Genomic DNA, 21,707 nt, shown 5'->3' with positions numbered 1-21,707 from the left:
CCAGACCAAAAATTTCTAGTATGATTGCCAAGGATTGGGCTTATAATGGAAATGTAATGAGATATAGTGGCTCCTGACAATATACAGGCAAGAAATGCAGACACGTATCAAATTTTGCCTTGATCTTTAAAAGCAGAAGATAAGGAGTTGCAATTTATGAAAGTGTCATTAAGGGTCATTCTCATATTATGGAGGGAGGGAGACTATAAGCACCTACACATATTCACACAAAAACACTACTCAAACAGCTTTGCGGTCTACCCAAAAGAAGAATTTTCAAAAAAATGAACCAGCCGTGCGTTCATTAAATATTAATATATCCCTTCCTGCTATGGCATTAATGATACCTTCAGATTTGCAGACAGATCCTCAGTTGGTATAACTGAGAATTGAGTTATTGATTTCAACTGAGCTGTTGCAACTCGATGAGGATCTGTGTGTTTCTTTTGCAAAAAAAAAAAAAAGGAAAGGGAAAAGCAGACATACACCAGTTTCCACCAGCAAAATGACTACTCAGGCAAAGGTTCTTCTTCTGCTGTATGAGAGATCCCATCCCCTTTGAGGGTCACTTTACTATGTGTTAATTGTGAGTAAGTTTCTCCAGTCATCATCATAACAACTCCTGACTGCAGAACTTCTCTCCTAACCCCCACTCTGATATGTTCACCCCCCATCTTCCAACTCTTTGATCCTTTGCCTACATGTCATGAAGTAACTGAGTGGATCAAGATGAGCTGGGATGAGTAATAGTTGTGGCTGTGTTTGCTCACAGGGAAAGAAGTACTGTTGCATTCTGAACTACATTATCAAATTTTGGCAACTGAACAGGAAGTCCCTTCAACCTCCAGGTGGGCAAAATATTGATGATCTGTCTTAATTTGAAGAAGGCTTGGTTGTGGCTTGGGCGAATTCCTCCCAGCATTCTCCTCTCAGTTTCCAATCCTCGTTTCAGCTCTGCTTTCTCTGACTGCACAGCACTTACTTTCCAAATTAAAATCTTTAACCAACCAACCTTACCCGTTCCTAGGTTCTCTTCTTTCAAAACCTTTCATTTTTAATCCAGCCCCACCTCACTCCAGCTGGGTTTCTCATCTGCTGGAGCTTAACCTACAGCTGTCAGAAATTTTTCTCTTTCCTTTAATTCTCTAGGTATCAGTTCAGAGAAATTAATTTTGCCAGTGATGTGATGACCTCTTCTTCCTGACACTACTTACTCAATATAAAGGACATTAATGTTTGCCAAGAGCGTGAATATGCTGAATAAGCTGAAGAAACTTTCCACTTTGGTACAAACTTCTCCAGTTCTTTCTGAGTCTGTCTTTACCTAAGCAAGAGCCGTGTTCCATGAAGAATAAATTGTGGGATCCTGCACATTGAGAGCTGATTCCTGTTTAAAAAAAACCCGCAGCATCTTTCTAAAGCCATTTTGTGGCCATGCCTTTTCTTTTCTGTGCTTTCTGTGAAACAACAGCTCCCACTCAACCCAGAATTCTAACCCTTCTCCAGCAAATTGGTTTAGTGCTTACTCAGAGCACAGGCTCCAAGGAATATCTTTCTCAGCACAATTCATTTTCAGAAAAAGGGAATTGTGAAGCATCAATATGAGATTGTTACAGTACTGTAACTCCTGTTAGTTGATAATGTGCTCACTGGAACAGAAAGTACTTGTACCAAATAACTGCTTCTTACTATTAAGTTGTCAATGCCCTTGTACTCATCTTTTCATTCTAGATTAAGAAACCAACAGAGAGATTAAGTGATTTACCCAAAGAGTTACTACCTCTCATTTTTACTTCACTAAATATTAAGATTTCCTTGAAATATTTGAGGCAAAATGGCTTTCAAACTGTTACATCAAGTAATACAATACATTAAAATGACAGAGTAGCACTTGAATGATGTGAAGGCAGAACCACCTTTTCAGTGCATTACATCACAACCCCTTCACTAAAATCAGTCTAACCACATCTGTTTACAGCTGCTGAGATTCTGGCCTGTGAATGCAAGTCATCAATTACGTATCACTTAATATATTTACTTTTTTTTTCCAGTTCACAGTAATTCTTTCTGGTGTTTTCGTTGTATTGTTCAACCCAGCTTCAAAGCTCCCAAGTATTAACATTCCATCAGTTATCCCAGGGAACAACTGGGGTCGAAGCAATGGGAAGTACCTTTCTTCCTTTTCCTTTTTGTTTTATAATATTCTTAAGTCCCTCTTGGACCACATGAGGCCATTTTTAGCTGACCCCTCAAGCTCTGGTATACCATTATAAGTGTCCTTCCAGTATCACATGACTGAGGCTACAATAAGTATTTTTCCATTTCTTCTATGTGTGTTTATTTTATGTCTGTGTTATTTTGTTCATCCACACCTCTACACTGAGGAAATGCCACACCGAAAATTACAAACACAGGCAATCAGCATGCCATTTCCTTCCAAAAGTTTGAGTCATTCCCTTCCCAAACTCCGATTTTTTTTCTTTCATTTTTTGTCAAAAATGAATTGATGGGAAAGCAGAAGTTTACAGAATTGCTCTGTTGCAAGGATTTATTTCAGGTTTGGGTTTGGAATGTGTTTCAAACTGAGCCAGACCTCTCTGAAATACATAGTCTTGCCATAAAAGTGTCAGGGACCCTTAAACAAATCACTGGTTACTGGGTTTTGATCCTAATGGATCAATTCCAGAACTGCAGCAGGTTTTATATTCCTCCCAACCTTTCCAGAGCTCACTAAAAACATCTGCCTTGAATAAATCCACAGCAAACAGAAATTTATCTGCTTATTTAATGCCCAGCAGCAGAAGGCTATAACCTTTATTTACAGCTTGGCCTGTGTGAGTATTGCCAGTTCCACTGAGGCTACAGCTTCTCTTTACCTGTTCTACAACAATAACAAGTGGAAAATTGACAGCAAGCAGCAAATAGCCATTGTATCAGCACAAACATGAGTTTTGAGGTTTTATCTGGATGCATCAATTGCTTAGAGTGTTCCTGGGAAAGTCTGCTAAGGTAAAAGAGGCCTTCTGCTCTGTGCAGAAGGGGACAGCAAGGGGACAGAGCTGAGAGAGAACCTGTTGTGTGTGAAACTCCCAGAGTTAGGATTGTTTTGCATCTGGGTCTGAGGGAATGCTATTGAAGAGGGCAGCACCAGGTGCCCAAAGACAAGAAATAAGGGGTCAAAAATAGAACAAATCTATGGAAGCCGTACACTAAAGGATAGAATTATTAAAAAATACACCAGTACAAACTATTCCCCTCTGTCACAAAGCAAAAGGCATTCAGTGACCACCAATGGCAAATATATTCAGTGATCCTTTTGCTTGTTCAAAAGGAAAGGAAAGATTTTTTAAAAATTAGCCTATATCTAAAAAGAGCTGTTTATACACTAATTTCAAAGAACCATAGGTTTGCCTACTTAAACACATCACTGGCTCCAGTGAGGTCAACAATGAACGTAAACCCACAGCACCCAAAAGAGTCAGCAGTAAGTGACAATAAACCAAAGTGTAAGTGAAACTGTGAAACACTGATGGGCTGTGAACCATTACTGAGTATTTCTCACTTTGACAGTAACACCTAAAGACTATTAGAAATGATGGCAAACATTAACATGACATATTCAAGCACTATAATCATTATACTGGCTGAGGTGTTCAGTGCTTGATGTTAAGGACTAGATAAATGTCCCATTTTCCTACTTAAGGTCATATTTAACACATAAGCAATGAGATCAGGAAGAAAATAGCTATCAAAAGGATTTATTTGCTCGCAAAATCTCCTCAGATTGCATCATATATAGACAGGCACCCACAAATTGTACTAAGACTGGCAACGTTACAGCTGTTAAGAAGTTGCTATTCAAAATAACTCCCCTCCTAGAGATGATTTCATACGCTGCAATATGAGTTCACTAATGACTAAAATTGCTCAGAAGAGACAATCCTTCTCCCATGAAATCAGAATTTTAGGACATCCAGATTTTGTCAGCACACAGCATTCAGTTGTGCTGCTATTTCTGTAGACTACCTTTGCCTTAATTCCACAAAGTCCAGAATTAAGACCTATGTGTGTGTTGTATTCAATCAATTCAATGAAAGAATCAGTTGTATTTGTGGGGTTCGACCCATCTGAAGAAACTTGATTTTGAATTTACATTTGAAAGACAGAAATATTATCTATTCACATGCTATTCAAAATGAAGCTTTCAACCTAATTTTCATACCTTGCTGCTTTTTGAGGAAGGTTGTCCCCTTTGTTGGCTCTTAAAGAATAACAGGGTAGTATTTGAGGACACGGTTTAGTGGTGAACATGTGGGGTGAGAGGTTGATGGTTTGACTTGATGATCTCAGAGTCCAACCTTAATGATTCTATGATTCTATGATTTAACACTCCAAAATAAGCAGGTTTTGTGCTCCTGCAGCTAAGTGACACTGCTTTTTGACACCTATTTCTCAGTGAGAAGAACTTGGAACTGCCCATTTATATTTGAGACAGACAAATACAATATATACTTCTTACAGTAAATCTGTACATGTACACGAATAAAGCATTATGCAAATACAGACTATTCCACTTGTCTTGAGACTTTTAAGGATATGCAGACCTTGAGGCTACCACGAGTGATGCTCTTAGCCTGTATCTCAGTCATTGCAACACAAAGAAATGATTTCTTTAAAACACTGATTGTTGGTACTGTAGTTAGCATATTTATAGTTAGACTGTAGCATCTGGAAGTTGTAAAGCAACACAAAAACAAGGTTTGGATGACCTGGGTAACAAGTCATATATGAAGAAAAGCAGTAATGAGAAATGTTTTCTAATGCATAAAAATACCTGCAAAGCAGAAGAGAATAAGCTATTTCCCACACCACAGTGGACAGGGCAAGCACTAAACTTTCAAGAGAAATTGGTCAGTGGGTTGGTAGATGATGTCTGACAGCAGTGACCTCCTCTAAAGGAACAGCAGGTGTTTACTTATGTGGCTGCCTGCCTATCTTAACATTGAGGAATACCAGAAACTGAGGGAAATTTGAGAAGGCTTTGTAGCCTATTCTCTGTTCCACGCCCATCTTCGAGCAGAAACCATCAATTTCTGGGAGCTACACATCAGAAAAGGCCACAGAGAACAGAAGCTGCAAGGGGATAAAATGAGCATAGCTTCACTTAGGGTTGTCAGATGTTACCACTGAGCTCCCAAGTGTTTGCTGTGGGCAGATGATTAGAAGTCACACCAGAAGGACACGTCAAGAGACGTGAAAAACCACTCAGAGTATGTGCCAAACTTTGGCCTTTATTCTGCTGCCTGTGAACTTGGCATAGCAAATACTCATTACTACTAGGGAGTAAACTACTTGCACTTTTTGCAAAACTTGGAGTAATGAGCTCATCTGAAGGTCATACAGTTGAAGGCTCTCATGCCAAGAGACTCAATCCAAACAGTAACAGCTGTTCTGTGGATGGAGCTCATCCTAGGTCCTACAAAAAAAGAGGTGTTTCCCATAGTCATCAGACTCTATCCACTGTCCCCTACCTTCCTTGGACTGAGAGCCAAGAGATTTTGGATCTGGACCTTGATTAAAAGACTTGTGAGGGGAATTAAGTACTTGAGAACAAACTTAGCAGAGGATGCTAAGAATTGGATACACCATAACATGTAAAGAGAGCTGTGCATTCAAACTAGAAAAAAGCACCACTTATTGTTTTAATAGTTTATACTGCTGTGAACTCCTAATTTCAGTCTTAGGAAAGAAGTACTATAAAACTGTTGAGACTACAACTGAACATCATGATTACAGCCCACCCAATAGGTAGTATAATTTGATTTTAATTTAATTTTTATGGTTAGTGCAGGTGGGAGACACAGTTCTGGCCAGTGCAGGTCTTTTGTAAGTCTTGTAACAAAGCTTCTGTTAGGCTCAAGCTGCAGTTTGCTTTAACAAATGAACAGCAGATGTTCTTGATAAAGGAAAGTGGACATGATACATTGTTAAGTTCCTTCTGAGACTTTAAACACACACAAACCATATCTCAAGAATAGCTTACCCCTTTTAAAAGCTTGCTTTTAAAACAGAGAACTTGCCTGGCAAGGTTAAACATGAAAATGTTAAATATTTGGAGACTTAGCTATAACCTTGCAAACAAAGCGAATAACCTGCCTCTTCTACAGAGCAGTCTAGAATCCACAGCTGTCTCATTAAAGCAAAACTGCAGTACAGTAGGAACAAAAATGCTCACCTCAAAGCATTACCTAATGTGCATACAAGAAAAAATAATGGTCTTTCTGTAAACCTTGGGTGTGTTCTATTTTTCTACTCTGTACTCATCAATGCCAAATGGCACTTCATATTTTATAGTCCAGACACCAAATATGAGATCCTTTTGCAGATGGCACCCCACCAATTTTACTTTTGATTCTTTAAAAGCAGTTCTGCATAATCTGCTTATTCTGTATCTGCCTCTTCAACCCCTTTTTGCAGATTGTAAAGGTGCTGAACACTACATATACTACCACAGTTCTTTGGGGGAATCAGTTTTTATGGTACTCAGCAGGGAAGAATTTATGACCTATCCATGGAAGACATGGTCTGCTAACTGAAAAGCAGATAGCAGCTGCAGATAATTTCTTCTTCAATCTTCTACATTTAATCATATTTCTTTTGTGAAACTCAGTGTCAAGGGTTTCTAGAGGTGCACAGAGTATTGGCTTTGTGCTCAGTCACCAGAGTGTAGCTGTTTGAATAAAGCATTGCTTCCCCAGGTACCATAACCTCAACAAGTCCATTTGTCTTAGGTTTTTTTCTGAAGGACTCCAGTGGAATTTCAGAGTAGCACTGTGTGCCAAGCTGCCTTCAGTTTATATAATTTCTGAGTTCAAACACCAGTCCCAATTAATGCAGCTCTTTAGAGAATACTTAAGCCCCACTTATTTCTTTAGGAATTAATCGTATGTGCTTTTCTTAAATTAGATGTTCTTTCGTTTAAATAATAAATTTAAATTTACTGCATTTAAAGTAACACTGTTATAGGAGTCTTCAGACACCCCAAAATAACCTGAAACATCATTCAGCTGAAATTCAGAACACTATCAAGATGGATTCTACCCTTTCCTGTACAGAGGACACGAAGGGAACACACTGTATAGAGGAGCACGTGTCGGTGTAGCTGGGATGTCAATCAGCAGCTGAACCAGAGGCTGTAAACCTCTGTTACACTAATGGGGGCATTTTCACACAGATGTTGCTGTCTCAGAGTGGCAGAGCTGTTCTGATGGAGCTTTGATAAATCATTCTACCAGTAGCAACATCTGCCTTTTTACTTTCCCCACACTGTAGCCAGCTGACCTGTAGCCATTAAGTGCATGACAAGAGTTTTATGCTAACCACCCACAGAGCTCACCTGGACCTTTTTTCCTGTAAGTACAGGTTTTCTAAACTTAATATGGGATTATAAATAAACTGAATCTCTGTCCATCTTTAGTTCTATATTTAAATTTAGTCATTGTCTGATTTTTCCCCATTTTTAAAAAGGCTTCCCTAGGCTGCCAATTCAAAACCAAACAGGTGCCATAAACCTTGGATAAAGACTAGGAGAAAGCTTAGACTATTTCCTCCAATGCCACCCAGATGCCATCCTGACACACAAACTTGACAAGATCTCTGCAAAGTGGTAAAATTCTGGCATTTTATCAAAGTAGGAGTGTGCAGGAAACTGAGTTTTGTACAAACTGAAGACAATTTCAGTTCTGAAATAGGTAGCTGCCACTCGGGAAAGTGTAACTTTGACTTCATAACTTCACAGCTGAGGATCTGAGACATGGAGACACTCAGACTTTGTCAAACTCACACTAAAATGAACTTAGTTTCCATATTTAGTAAGGTTAGATCAAAATAATCTGGCCATATTTCCTCCTTGCCAACAAATTTTCTATTGCAGGAATCAATGCAAAGACTGAAATGAAGCTGCAGCACAGGGAGGCCACTGCTCTTCTTACCACAAATAATAACAGAATGTGTTTGTATACAGATATCAGAGCATAGTATTGAGTGAACAGTAAAGAGGATCCAGACAGAATAGGTCCAGAGTTTTGGCAGCAAAATGAGAACCATGTAAAATAGTGTTACAAATAAGAGAATTAAGTCACTGCCACAGCAGAATGTGAGCAACTTACTTAGATACGGCTCTGTCAGCTCTCAATAACTTCAATAATGCCACATGTATGGGCCAAAAAGATTTGAAAGGCAAGGGCAAGCACAAGAGCTCTCTACAAAACATGGAAGATAAACTTAGAAGCCTTCTCTTAGGTGAAACTCTCATCAATTTTAATGAGAATTTTTCTGGTTCTGAGTCTCTCCTCAAAGCAAAAAAATAAGGCAAACTGCAAAGATGAAGCTTTCTTCCCGCTTTCTTCCCATAGACCAACTTTTAAAAGGTGTTAAATTTTGTGAGGTCTTGAGTAGCTTAAAATGCTAAAAAATTACAAAGAAATAGCTGACCTAAGTGCATGGTTAAGGGTCGCTTAGGATTAGGCTGTAAGGATGTAAAGGAGTTTAAAGGGAAAAAACTGTGGCTGCAGAATGGAAATAAGGCTCTTGCTAGTTGTTCCACACAGCCCACTAAGCCCCATAAAATTTGCTCTCTTGCCCTATCCTCCCAGCTTTGATGATTCTGACTCAAGATGTCTATGAAATATTACTAAATGAAGCAGCTGCTTTAAGTCAGTAGCCATGAGTTTAGGAGAATTTCAGAAGTTTCCTGGTAGGACCAGTGCTCATTTCAGAGCAGCAGCAATCTTTGCTACAGGATTTTGAGAAATCAGACCGGAGTTTCACTTTGTTGTGAGAGGTTTCAGAATAGGAGCAGTTCATTCATTTCCAGTTCAACAGGACAGCCTCATTTCCTGTGTTTGCCACTACTTTTGCTCATAAATTTGTTTGGCAGCAGTAGAGGATTGAAACATAAAACAGTTTAACACAATAATAATAAATTTTTGGGAAGTTGTCTCCCCTCTTCCCACCACCAAAAGCTTAGCTTTTAAGACTTGATGCACATTTTTCCTTTCAGTTGTGAATCCTTCATTCATCCTTCATTCAATAACAATTCAGAAAGGTGGATAATGGTTGTTTAGACCAAGCATCAGCACAAGGAAGCCCCCTGAACAAGTACAGGATGAAATGAACACCAGTATTTTGCTCTGTCATTAGCAAAATATGTGCACGTCCCCACTTAGAAACTGTAAACATTTTGCTGTTTTACCTCACAAAACTGATCACAGAATCCAGATGCTCTGAGCCACAGCTTGAGACTGGGACAGCATCAGGTCAAAAGACTCTACAACCAAACAGCATCAATTATTTTCAGAGCAACAATCCTTTCATAACAATAATATTTGGGGTTTGAATTGGCAGACACTTTTTAAAGACGACAATCCACTCTGTTTCTTTTTTTTCTAAAGAGAATGTTCATCATTGACCGCAGTAAAACTTGCAAAAAATATTTTTCCTTTGCACATTATTTCTGGAAGACTGAAAGACTTTGTTTTTTTAACTTACTGATGTGAAGTTTCTGTCTTAATGGGACATGAATTTATTTTACATGTCACTGACTACTAGTGGCCCTGTCTTCTTGTAGGAGCTATGCCACTGAACAAATGAGCTTCATACTTTCCTAGCTCAGGGATGTTGTTCTTAGGGATTCAATATCAGTACATCCTATTAGTACATGCTATCAACAGATAAGGAATCTCTACAAATTTACAAGAGCACACACAGTATGCATGACCCATTGTGGAAAATTAATTAAAAAAAGAGAAAATATATGCTTTCATTCTGTGCCCAAACACACAGCTACTGGCAAATATGTTTAAAGCTATGAAAACCATAATTAAGGGCAGCAAACCGCATCTGGAATGTAAAGTGGTAACAAACACTCTGTGCTCTGAATGAACATGCCCTCAGCTTCCAACCAGACAAGATTTATCTCCTGCAATTCAGGAGCCTGGCCATGGCCACAGAGAATGCTAAAACTTTGTTGCTGAGTTGCCTGCACAGTTGCATGTGCATTTAAAGACTGTCTGCTGAGAGTGACGAATGCTGCTGGCAAAGGCTGTGCTATGGACAGGCTACAAAAACTCTCCTCAGTTCTGTGAACTGCTTTGTTGGTGCTTCCTGGTGGGGCTGAGAAGTGCCATTTGTTTTAAACTTCATTAAAAAGTACAACTGATGGGATTACAAAGAGATATAAAACGCAATGCTGGATTGTGAAGATTTAAATACATTAGACAACTAGCATTTCTCATTGCACTGTTTGTTCCATTATGTGCAACTTCTGGCCATGCATTAAACAATTAAGACTTCCATACAAAATCCTATTGTGGAACATCAACTGCTCATCAGCAACTGTCTTTCATCCTGTAATAATCTGTTAAATCTATAAGCTTTCCCAAATACACACATACACTTTTTAATAACAGCTTAGGAGAGGTAATTCAGACAGCACAATGTATGAATGGCTGTGTTTAAAATAAAAATAAAAATGAAGAGCTGAGCAACAACTGTTTAAAAGGAAAGACCCTCAAAGCACTAACTGAAATACTAAGTACAAATTGATGTGGCTATAAATTTCTAGTTCAACAGTTCAGGATAAATATTTATAGACATGCTGAGTTCAAGAGAAAGTTTGTGGGCTCGCCTCTTCTTTCTAATGCTTTCTCTCAAAACTGAAATTGCTGTGATCTTGGTAAGAGAAACACACACGTGCACTCAAAAGTAGCTCCGTTTGTTTGGGTTGTGGAAGAAGCGCTTACTCTGCTTATGCTTTCAACAGAGCTCCACTTCACTGCCGTTGCTGACATTGCTATTGAGAGGTTTGAACAAATCCAACAGTGTTTTCCATTAAACCTGTGGCTGTGTAATAGTCTCCTGAGCAGACAAATCTTTGTCTACACTTCCATCCATTAGCAGATCCCAACAAACGAGCTTTGTGTCAAGACTCTGAGGACCTAATTCTGGCATTGAAAAGGTGATGCCCTTAGTCCATCAGCAGTCACCTAAATAGCTGTGATATTCACACCTATTGCAAATCTTAACTTTCTCTTCCAAAATCAGAAGCTATTTATCTCCAAGAAGGATAGATTTGTGTCTGAGGTACTGGATGGGAATTGAACCTCTGGAACACAGCAGTTCAGCTCTGAATCCAAGCATGTATATCTGTGTGATCTTGCACAAGCCAATAACTCTCACCATGTCTCAGTACCCCACATAAATGTCAAGGAGGTAACAATGACTATTTCCTCTGTTCCTTTAGCTAGGAAGGCCAGCAGAGAAGGATCCAACTCTACTCTGGCCTGTGTATGTGTAAATACCATCCGCAGACATACACTAGGACTCTACTTGAATTAGGCTGTTTAAGTGGTACCATGAAATAAGCAAAAATCAATACCATTTGCCATAGTTCTTTAATCTGTATTTCCAAGATTTTATCATAATTTTTCTTCTAGTGCCTTGGCTTTCAGCATAACTTTGTTTTGAAATATTTATATTTGCCTCCCTGCAGAGACGAACTGCTGAGTTATTCTTTTATAAGGGAACACCAGGGCTCATATAGACAAAAATAATCAAGCTTAAGTATATTGAACTGTTGTTCCAGGGTGTTCACAGAACAGAAAAATTCGTTATTCACTTTATTTTTTTTTAATAATTATTTATAATTCATTATCTCTCTTTACCAGTATGGGAGTATGACATAAATGAATTAGATTTCACGTACTACCATGTGTGTGGGTGCATTTACAAACCTTCCACAAAACAGTGTGCACTACATTAATATTCTAAGCTTTGCAAAAACAATTTAAATAATACATGCACCATAACTATAGGTTTGCTGGCGTATAATGGGGCACATGGAAAGAATGGCAAACTCTCAAGCCACAGAGTTCCAATTTGACTCCACTATGCAGTTAGAGGAAAATTACCATTCTGATTCAACGTGAGTTGAGAAAGTGCAGAGCTGGATGAAATAATCTCAATATTCTGTTGCCAAAAGGCAAATAACCATGAGCAGAACTATTTAATTTGTCAGTCTTTGCTTCTCTATTTTCTTTGGGCTATGTGTGGAGATTGTTGACAACTTCAAATGAAAAGTTTTTGTATACATTGCACTTGGCATGAAGTATGGCTTTTAATTAGTATTTTAACAAGCTAAGCTGTTGTGTTTATAATAAATGCTATTTCTATAGAGTAACATTTACCACAGTATTTTGAAAAGGTGCAGAAAAAAAAGGAAAATACAGAAAGAAACATAACTTATTTTTCCATTTTGCCTCATTCTTCACGTGAATTACAAAGGTCTCCACATAAGCAATAAAACAATGCAAAACTGACTATGAATTTGTACCAGTTTTAGCCATAGTATTTTCAGAAGACAAGAATTGCTTTGTTCTGTCTGGCTACAGGTTTACAGTGATGCACTGACTTACAGAGAATAAAGCTGTCTTCATCACCAGAAAGCCTAGAATTTTTTTTGAAAATGGAAGATTTCCAGGTTTCCACTATGTCTATTCCTAAAACTCCTGTGAAGAATAAAGGCATAAGAGCTTAGATCATCCCTAGACTCTCACTACAACATATTCTTCATGTGGGATGGCTAACTCAGAGGTCAAGTCACCAACTTGTGAGTCAACAAACATGATTTAATGCCCAACTTGGTTGTCAGGTCTCCTAGAAGAATAAAGTTAACATATTTAGGCAAGCAATTCCAAGCCCTTATACTGGAAGAGTCACCTCAGGGACATTCCCCTCAGTGGAATGCCTTGATTTTCTGGCTCCAGCTAGTGCAGAGAGCTTTGACATGTAATCTCTGACTGCAATAGGAGTAGCAGTGTCTCCCTCATCACACACCACCCCAACACATCAACATCTTTCCTCTTCCAAAGGTTATTTCCCCAACATAAGAGAAGAACACAGAGATGTGTATTCACATGGGATGCTGAACTATGAACTGGCTCAAAGCTGACTTTTGGCTTAAAAATCTTGATGAAGGCATGTTTGTCCCCTAACAAACACTGAACAACGAGCTCTTGGCAACTTAGGTACAAAACCAGGTGCTGTTTCAGGCCCTTGCCAGAAATGCAGAAACCTCCAGTAACCAGATAATGTCTTACAGACTGAACACTAAAAACTGAACTGGGCACCAATGGAAGGACAATTTGGCCTTGCCTACTTTTGCTCCTGACTGTATCTGCTTTTGGGATCCTGAACCCAGTTCATTGCTTGCCATGTCTGGGACCAGCAGTAGACCCTGTCAGAGCCCATGGACTGCCTGATGTGTGCAGAGCCTGTGGGACTGTGCCCAGCTGGTGATGGCACAGCTTGTGTGTAGCTCCTCCTCAGCTCCTGGCTCATTCCTCTGGGCAGCAGCCAGCCCTCCCTGCTCCCTGTCAGACAGACTGGCTTCTCCCCTTCATTAATGGGTTCAGTTGTACACGATTCACAGCAATGTTTCTTGCTGTTCAGCATGCACTTAGATACTAGGGAGTCCAGATGTTACACGGAAAAAAAATGATGTTGTCTGGTTTTGCCCAGTAGGTTTCCGAACTTCATACTGCATCCATGAGTGAACAGAGCCAAGCAACATGTCAAAAGCAGAAATTTTTAGCTTTGGAGTCTAGGTGCTGGAATGAGTGTGGACTGAGCAAAACCACAATGAGTAATGATGTGTTTTGATTATAAACCTCCACATGTGGCCTTCTGCAGAGATTCTGAATGCATCATGCTTGCCAGCTATTAATGACTACCTTCTTCTCCTGCATCAAAATTGTGACCCGGTGGCATTTGGTGCAAACTCTAAAGGACACATTTATAGACAGTCAAATGCATCCTTTGCTATTTTAGGTGGGGCTCTCGTTGTTATATGTGGCACTGAGCCCCTTCCTGACCTTTGTGGTTTCATCACCCAGATGGAGACAAGGGCCTGGAGTGAATTTAAGCCTTCCTTATGATGGCAGAAGGCAAAAATATTACTAGTTAGCCAAATGCTTGCCTGATGATAAGCATTCTGTTCTACCTATTGGTAAGCTAGAAAAACAAAATTTAAGCTAGGGGCATATTTGTGGAAGAAAAAAAAAAATCAACCAAAATACTTTCCCCACTTTTTCATCCCTCTCACACCACTACAGGTTATTGCAGGGCAAGGAAAAGAAAGTCAACTACTCACACACTTCCATTTACTAGGTCTTTTTTAACCTTTAAACATATTATGACCATGAAATGCACAATTCCCCAAAAAATCAAATTTAAAACATCGTTATGTTAAGTTGCAGTCATGTTTCATGTACTGCTAAGACCATTTACTTAAATAAGAAAGCATAATGTTACATGATGAGTTTTATTGCCAGTGGAATTGACCACAACAAAGACTTGTGCACTGACCCAGAGGAGCAAGGGAGACTAGTCTGGAAAAGATGATGATATTTTTCAAATTAAAAGCAGAACTGAAGAACCTCATAAGACTTTGTTGAAATTTGAGAGATTCATGATTAACCATCATGGGACAAGAATAATAAGAAGAATTATACTGACTGGTTCTACTCTGACCTACATGATCTCAATCTCTGATTATATTTTTGTTCAGCTGTTTAGGATATGCTGATTAGCTGTTTTTCTCTTGGGAAACCACTAGATTTTGTTCTATTCCCTTTTCAGACATTGTTATGCTATCATGCCTAAACAGTGGACTTTATGATTAGTCACGGTATTTAGTCCACCATTATTTTTGTAAAAACTAAAGCTCCTTTACACCACAATATGAATATTTTATATCTCCTTTTCCTCTGGAAATTTATCAATACGTAATTCAAGATTTTTTTTCTGATTTCTGTTTAATTACTATAGAAAATAGCAAGTCCAGAAATCCTTACTAATGAGGTAAATGCTCTTCAAAATCAACCTTAGGGACATCCTTGTAGATAAATTCTTAAATAAACACTCTTGTCCTCTTTAGCTGACACAAACCCATGCTTTACAACTATACATTACAGTAGCAGGTGATCACAAATCAGATACCTTCAATACCCTTGTCAGGGTCAACAATTTGTTGGCTTCCTCAATGCAAACTGGGGGCAGGTAAATGCAGTTAAATCACACAGATTTTTTTGTCAGCTTATCATGTGATTTAAATTGCTTCCACCTCAAAATCCAAAATACTTGGAAACACATTGAAGAAAAAGTAAAGAATGAAAGAAAAAGTGGTGACCAAGAGCAGCACAAATGCATGGCCTGGCTTCAGTTAAAACAATGCTGATTTGGGTGGATACTACACAATATAAGATTGTCTTTGTTTTCATATGTACATTAGTTAAAGTGTTATAAAAAACTTTTATTATTATTCTTACCACCATTATTATTAGATTGTTTTTGATGTTCCTTTAATTACAGCAGTGAGTACCACAACAACCAAGAATAGGGAGCCAATCTTTCTGCCATTGCATGGACCAGCAGAACTCCTGTCCCTAGCTGGCTGTAGATAAGCAATTAAGGTGGGAAAGGAGACAGAAAGTAAACACAGTAATAAATGGGATAGGGGCAAATAGCACCTTTCTCCCACAGTTTAGTGGGTTACTGAAAACAGGATCAATTATACAAAAGAATAAAATCAACCCTGAAAAATAGCAACTCAGAATAGGGATACTGTATGTTCAGTGTTCCCCAGTCATGGCCTCTTTCTGGCTTAGAAATTTTGTCTGGGTGGAATCTGAGGATATTCAGCATTGTCCAGGATTTCTGAACATCTGGCAGATTGAAGCAACTCTGCAAAAGGTCTGACCAAACTTTGCTGCCAAACATCCAGAAATATTGGCTGTTGCCTCAGCACATGCACTGATTGGTTGCATGGGACAGTGTATTAAGTGCAGCAATTTTAAGCATCATCACACACTCTGCACAAAGACTACACAAGGAATGCTTAAATACTTCTACCAGGAAAGCCCTAAGTATAACTATGATGGCCACAGGTGAAAGGCAGACAGGTATGAAATCAATTTATGAGAAGTAGAAGTGGAGCATACAGGCCATCATTCCTGTCTAAAACCTAGAAATTTCTTGAGCAGCAGTTTGCACACCTGCAGTTTTTTCCAAAGGACATAACATTTGCAAGGCAGGGAAAATAGGTGTCAACACATGGGTGGTTGTATCAGTCGATGAAAGGAAGCGTCTTTGAATAATTCTGGGATGACACTGTGTGGGGAAGTAATGTTGAGTGGCACCTTAACCACTTCCCAGCAGAGTAGCCACTTCCATTTTGGCCTTGTGTAAAGCTGAAAGTCATTTGAGACACTGTTTCTGTATGACAATACAGAGTTATACAGTAAAATAAAACCAAATAAGATGATGCATGCCATTACTCATGAGAACATGGGTATGGATAGAAAACCAGCACTGTGGTAAGTGAATATAATGGGAGGTCGATTACACCAAGGAAGGAGACATAGCAGTAGAAGATCCAAACAGAAAAATGTGCAATGAGTTGTTCACAGCCACCTGATTTGTGTTTATTTTTGTGGGGTTTTTCATTTCAGCTGTCTACACCCCAATGTCTGTCTGATACAAAATGTCTCAGTAACTCCTCGCTGCACCACATTTTCCCCAAGAATGCTCAGTGGTTTGTGGAAAGAAAGCTCAAATAAAATCTCCAGTCAAGTGGAGAACTTCTTCAATTCTTTTCCCCTCAAAACATGCCTCATTATTTTGTATCATGTTTCTGGGAGTATCACAGTGCATGTTAGTTTTACAGATCAGTAAAAGTCTTCCCACAGCATTCACTTCCATCAGACAACTGTCTCCCATGAAAACATGGGTCTTTTCTGGGTTTCCTCCTCAGATGGTCAGAACAGGCACCCCTCCAGAAAGTGCAGATCCAAATCCACTGGCAGCTTCATGCAATTGGCAGCCCAGGATGTCTTATAACAGCAAGCATGTCATGCCAACAACAAAGGATTTTGTGCCATGTCATCCTCCTCTGACATGATATGCACTTCTGTCAGTTCCTGCCATCTGAAATCTTGGCTTACAATGTAATTAGTGTTTACTTCTGGAGAGCCTGCTGATTGAGGCTTGGAAATGGAGCACACATTGCTGCTTTGAGCCCCAAACTAAGAGAAGATACCAAAGATTTTGCCATGCAAAGCTGGTACAGCATCCACAATAAAATAAAATAGTTAGAAATCAGTTTTTCCAGTTTTTAGCAGGCAGTTGAAAGAATTTACAAATGCTGTGAGAGTGTTTCTCTTTAACACATTCTTCATTCTTGAAATGCTTCCCTATTCTTTACCTCTTAATACACCACATAAATGGGTCTCCTCTCCATCTCAGAACAGACAGCAGAATCATTGTTGATCTTCCCAGTGCCTTTTGTTGCCCATTGCCTAATCCCAACTCATTTTCTCAGGCAGGATGTTTCAAACAGTACCTGTGCAATCAGCAGCAGCAAAAGCAACTCAGACATTGGCAAACTGATGCACATCATTGGACTTCAGTGATTTGAACAAACAGACAGGGTGTTGCAACAGCAGGGTGGTAAAAGGACAACCAGAAAGTGCATTAAAAGGGCAGGATTTGACATTGGCCTGGCTCACCTTAAAATTTACCATCCAGGTCCCTTAGATGGAGGGGGATGGAAGGAGAAGATTTAGTAGCTTAATATCTTGGTTCTGCAATGGACCATGTATGATGGTTCACATGAAGCAGAAAAACAACCCCCACTTCACTGTTACCAAGTGTGCAGCGCTTTATCCAAGGAGAAAAATTCTTTCCTGACCCCTAGGCAAACAGTCTGTGGTCTGTAGCATGATATTTGGCTGTTCCTCTCAAGTAGAGCTGTAGCACAAATATTTTTTAGGCTCATAAAATGAATGAACATTAATATTACTCTCAAAAATTATACCAAGGCAGGTTAAGTGCTTGCTGCAATCAAATGCAGAGGTTAATATCACTCTGGACAGGGAAGGGTTAAGTGGAAACTGATGGTTCCTTGATTTGTCATTTTTAACTGCTTGACTCTCTGTGACATTACAGCAAAGAACCAGATGTATTGATGCTATATTTGTTATGTAGTGACTCTATTGCTACCTAAGTTCAGCAAAATTATGTGCAGGCATCTAATCACACATTTATCAATTAAAAATACTTGTTTTGGTCAACCACCTTAATTTTATTATTTTTTAAGGCAAAACCCCTGATGCAGACTATTGTATTGGTCTCAGAACCAAAGTTTAAATTGGAGGGGAAAGATGATCTTCAAGGTCCTTTCCAACCCAAGCCATTCTATAATTTTATGTTTCTATGAAAGATCACATGAAAGTGGTTCAGTGGTTACAGAACACTAAAGATACTCATTTTTTGTTCTCAGCTTCTCCAAGGGTTTGCTGCAGAAACCTGCATGTCTTAAGTATTTTTCTGTACAGAATTTAACATGGACTAGGGAAATGTGGATGAGAGTTGACTCCTTATGTGGGCAGTCACAGAGCAGAGCCCTGCTGGAGCCAGTCCATCCTGCTGCTCTATTCACCTACACACATACCTTCAGATCCTGGTATTTTTTCCTGCCCAGAGAAAGTTAATCTGCTTTCTAAGATTTCCCCAAAAAGTAATGAAAGAATTTTTTAGTCTTCTAAATGCAGAAAGGGAACTGGAGGATTGGCTTGCCACCTTAATACACACATGACAAGGCTCACAAACCCCAGCAAAAGCTGAACCTGAGCCATCAGGATGGGCCAATTTAGGCTGAGAGCAACACTTAGGCTGTGGGTATATGTGGGTACAGAGTGGAGTCACGGCAACATTTGAACAACTGCTCAGTTCTGTAGTGGAGATGTATCTTCCCCTCTAACAGTTACAGTGGGAACTTACAGCTGGATAAAGCTGGCCAATATTTAGAAGTCAAATTTCTAAATATGAAGGAGGAGGTCTTCTCAAAAAGGATGGAGTTTCAGATATAAGACAGGCTTCAGTCTTAAATCACTGAAACTGTAGTCTCTGAAAGACCAGTAAACAGGATAATAAAATCAGGTAGGCACTAAAACATTGTGGAAATCTGTGGCCACCTTCTGCCCATCATAAGAAAAGAAAATTGTACAGATTTGCAAATTCCAGTGAAAAATCTTTCGAGGGGCTTCTGCCCAGCACTTACATTAGTATATGTTTGCCATCCCCATGAGAGTTAGAAAAGTTAGTGAAACTCATGAAGATGTTTAAAAGCTTTGTTTCATTTGACAGTGAGTACAATTAAACTATTACATCCTTGTTGATCTCCTGTGATGTTTTTAACCTTTGCTATGCAATAGTGCAGCTGAGTTTCGGAACGTGAGAGACACCGAAACAAATTAAATTTTAGACTAAATACATGGGTGATGACCTTGTACTTGTAGGTCAGCATAGTAATGTGCTCTGTGTCCTAATTAACTATCCTGCCAATTCAGAAAGTAAAATTTAGGAACACCAAAAGTCTGTAAGACTCAGGATACTCTGCTTGGATTACAAATGAATCAAATGTTACCAGCAGCATCAAAATACCACCTTCTCTGACAATTTACAGATGCTTATTCAAGTGCTATGGGCTGAAAAAGATTTTCCCGTTCTCTCATGTGACACTTGCTACAGAAATCCCCATGATATTTGCTACAAAGAAAGGAATCTCCTTCATTACCATGCCATTCAGCATTATAAATCCAGTAGTGTTCAGAAGAATTAGAAAGATTAAGATATACAATCACAATTTAAGATGGCAAAGCATTGATAAATATTCTAGTGTTTAATACAACAGAGAAAGAAGCATCTTAAAATCTGGTAACATTCTGGCCTACTCTCCTTTTCCAGGAATTTCTTAAAGGCTCTGACAGACAAGCTATGATGCCTTAACACGAGGCATGAATTACTGTCCTGAGCTGTTCACCTCACACATGATGTGCAGTTAAGAACAGCACATCAATCAAGTCCTAAGGAATTGAGAACACATAACACAATTTCATAATAATCTCGAATGGTTTCCCTAAAAATCATCTCAGTAATTTAGTGGTGAACAACTGAGATGTCCATGCAGCAGATATTTGGGGAGCATCTAGAGAAGGTAACTTGCCTTTCCCTTACTAAGTGTTTCTACCCCTCAGTTTGTGCTCCAGGCCAAAATCATGCTCATACTTCTGAAAAATGATGATTTAACTTTTATGTTGAGGTCACACTGGAAAACTGAGATCTGCAATCAGATGTAGATAAACTTCCTGAGGTTTTAGTAAGAAAACCAGGGTGGTAACAGGAGGAAGACAAAAAGGCATTAAAGGCAACTCCAGTTCCTTTCTACCTCCTACATTTTGGGGCTATTTCTCAATTTCTGCACTCCCCTTGATCTTGAATTGCCATTTCACACAACTTATCTTACATGCTGATGGAAAGAAAACCAGAAAGTTTAATTCTGAGGCCCTCTCTTCCTTGTTCACTTAATGAGAATACAGGATCACCACAATATCAGATTTATATCCTGTCTTGGATTCTCAAAATGTTTGTTCTTTCTGATAAGATCAATTCCACTGCAGAGGAACTCTTTGAAGAAAAGCTCCTGTCTAGCCATTTTTAAAACTTTTTATTTTCCTTTCGCCTGAGTCTGGTTTAATATTTACACTGCAACAACCCATCATAACATCTGTAGCCTATTTTCCAGGATAGAAAAAACTAAGTATGTTGAGTAACTTCTATTACTAAATCTTAATGAATTGTTTTGGTTAAGATTGTCCCTCTGAACCTGTTCTTCTGAACAGGTCCACTGTTCTTCTGCACCTCTGAAACACTAAAGTGACAGAAGAAGCAACACTGTACTAACCAGTTGAAGATGGAGCCAGATGACAGAAGCTCAGCAGCTGCAGCTATTAAGTGACAGTATCCTTCCAAACTGGACTAAGACCACAGACAAAATACTAATGCTGTCACCCCCATTTTAAGAATGGAAAATTAAAGGTTTTAGCCATGCTCAGATACCAAACTGGCAGAAGAGATAAATTTAGATTTTCATAAAGCAGGTCCAACCCAGGACTTCAATCAAAGTTTTGTCCCTTCAAGGAAATTCAACTTGACAGTTTAATTAGTATTGAATTTGTGTATTTTTTTCCATCTACTAAAAAAATCTCCTCAGACTTTACTCTTCCAGCCTTCAAAGTGGCTTTAAACAGGGGATAAGTATCCCTGGAAAATTAACACTTTAAAACCAGATCTAAAAAGAAATGCAAAGCAGTGATGGCACTCTAGCTTGTAGGTCATTATATTTTACAGTTGTTTCCATTTGACTTAATAATAAAAACTCTGTGGAGTGCAATAAAAACTGGAAATATCCCACCTGAGCTTTTAATTAGGAAACACATGAAATGTAAACCCAAATCTTAGCACATGCTTCAGCTTTGATTTCACTGTACTGTTATTGCCAGTTTCAGTGTTGTCTGGAAGAACTAGTTGGAATTAGAACAGCATTGTGGCACAGGTGTCACAGGCATAAAGCAGAAACACGTTGCCATTTTCTCACTGTGTTGGCATCAAAGTGAAACAATCATGAGAAGAAAAAAAAAAGAATAAGTAAGAAAGGAAATGCTCATTGGGACTGCCCAATGTCATACACACAAAGAGTTTCTGAGTGGTGCCTTAAAATCACACTTAAAGTAAACATTTTAAAAAAAAAA

General features: G+C 38.9%; 1 protein-coding gene across 3 annotated transcripts in view; it reads right to left on the bottom strand.

Moving 5' to 3' along the window:
* MYLK (myosin light chain kinase) overlaps positions 1-21,707 on the bottom strand; it is a 190,220-nt gene that overhangs the window by 122,229 nt on the left and 46,284 nt on the right. The gene's annotated exons all lie outside the window — the stretch shown is intronic.

This window comes from Manacus vitellinus, unplaced genomic scaffold (genome assembly GCF_001715985.3).
Source record: "Manacus vitellinus isolate BGI_N305 unplaced genomic scaffold, ASM171598v3 scaffold_22_pilon, whole genome shotgun sequence".
In the NCBI taxonomy this organism is placed as follows: Eukaryota; Metazoa; Chordata; class Aves; order Passeriformes; family Pipridae; genus Manacus; species Manacus vitellinus.
The sequence above is the reverse complement of the archived record's forward strand: the minus strand, read 5'-3'. Positions and strand labels throughout refer to the sequence as shown.